The sequence below is a fragment of the Saccostrea echinata genome, unplaced genomic scaffold, assembly GCF_033153115.1.
Source record: "Saccostrea echinata isolate AGI-Se365-2 ecotype Australia unplaced genomic scaffold, CSIRO_AGI_Sech_v1 ptg000036l, whole genome shotgun sequence".
In the NCBI taxonomy this organism is placed as follows: domain Eukaryota; kingdom Metazoa; phylum Mollusca; class Bivalvia; order Ostreida; family Ostreidae; genus Saccostrea; species Saccostrea echinata.
In genome coordinates, this window is record NW_026889785.1 from 9545390 (window position 1) to 9547204 (window position 1815).

Below are 1815 nucleotides of genomic sequence, written 5' to 3' on the forward strand. Positions count from 1 at the left end.
TTAAACAGATCATTTTTAATGTGTCATTTAATTCCGTTGTATCAATCTTTTAATGAACGAATCGGTGCATTAAAGCTTCATTAAACTCCTCAACTTTAATGAAGGTAAGGGGGCTTCATTAAGTATGGCAGCCAGCCTTACGTTTTGCCAGCTAGGCAGACGGAGAAATGACAGAGTCTTTCGTGAGCGTTTTTCACTGCACACTATGGACGATGAGGAAATTCGCTACCGTTTCCGTAAAGAAAATATTGGACGGCTTGTCACATTACTGGAACCGTCACTAAGGCATTCCACAAATAGATCGCACTCTTTGTCTACAGAATTACAGGTATAAACATGCTTATTTCCGTAAAAAAATCAAATTATGGATAAAAAAACATAATAGAAATTCCCACTGCGTCAATGCGTTATCATTCACTGAATCCAAAATAGACTTTGTTCGATGTGTGACGTCATTTCTTTCGTCATCATCTATGCGGATCTAATATTGTATACATTTACTGTTGATAAAAGCTGAATTAAACATACAAACAAACAAACAAAATAACCCGCGTCCATGAAAATACTAGTTCTCTTTCATTTCTTTTCCTCCATATATCAATAACATGAAATTTATCTATTTTATGAATGCTTTATAGCTCTGATCATATTTATATTTTGTTTTTCCACATCTATCAGCTTCACTAAGTGTGTTATTAAAATCACCCATAATGATAAGATTTTGTGTTGCGGGAATAACCTTCATTATATTTTGAAAAAAAAATTGTTCTTTCTTAAAAATCATTTGGTGCATATAGATTGATGATGTCAAAAATTTCATCATTTTCTTTATATCTTATATGTAAAAATCTTCCATCAAAACGTTGAACACAGTCTACATATGAGTTAATATTATTCTTTATCAAAACTGCTACACCTCTTGCCGTACGTCGTAATAATATTACTGTAAATAATTTCTCCATTCCATATGTGTTTGTAATTCTCAAATAATTCATTATCCAAGTGAGTTTCCTGCAAGGCAATAATAATATCAAATCTTTTTTTCTCAAATAACTGAATTACATTTTTCATCTTATCTATATTACGTAACCCATTGCAATTCCACGAAGAGATCACAACCATTAGGAATAAAGAGAAGGTAGATAATTTCCCCATTGTTATTTATTTTTCTTTGCATTACTCTTCTTATTTTTCTTTTTCCTTTTCTTTTTACCATTGGCCGTGTTCAAAACGATTTCTGTTTCCGATTATGAATTGTCTTAAGTTTCCTCTTCATCCGTTTGACTCTCATCAGCAGGGGCTTCCTCCATGTCAATATAACTTTCACCCACGTTTTCTCTCTCTTCACGCTGAACTTCATTACTGTCCGCTTGCGTGTTTGTTTCTGTATTTTTTGTGTTCTTCACCTGAAATTGAATGTTCACCTAATTCCCCGTCTTGAACCTCTTCTTTATCGTCCTCATAATTCACCCCCTGATCCTTGATATCAGAACTCCATTCCTCATCTCCGGAATCCGATTCATAATCTCTCATGCTTTGTCTACAGGTATACCTGTTTTCCCATTCACCACACTTATGAAAAAGATGAGATTTACAAGCCCTTGCGTAATGACCCTGACCTTTACATACAAAATTGGGACACGCTTTAAATAAATGTTCAGTAGAATAAAAAAGCGAACACACTTTGCTCTGATTGTTATGTATACACCTATAATATTCTTTCCGGAATCTTATTGTGTACGGGAATGATGACATATTCTCTGGTAACTTAACCTTCGCGTAACGTGTACCATCTGCAATGGTTGTGCCCATATA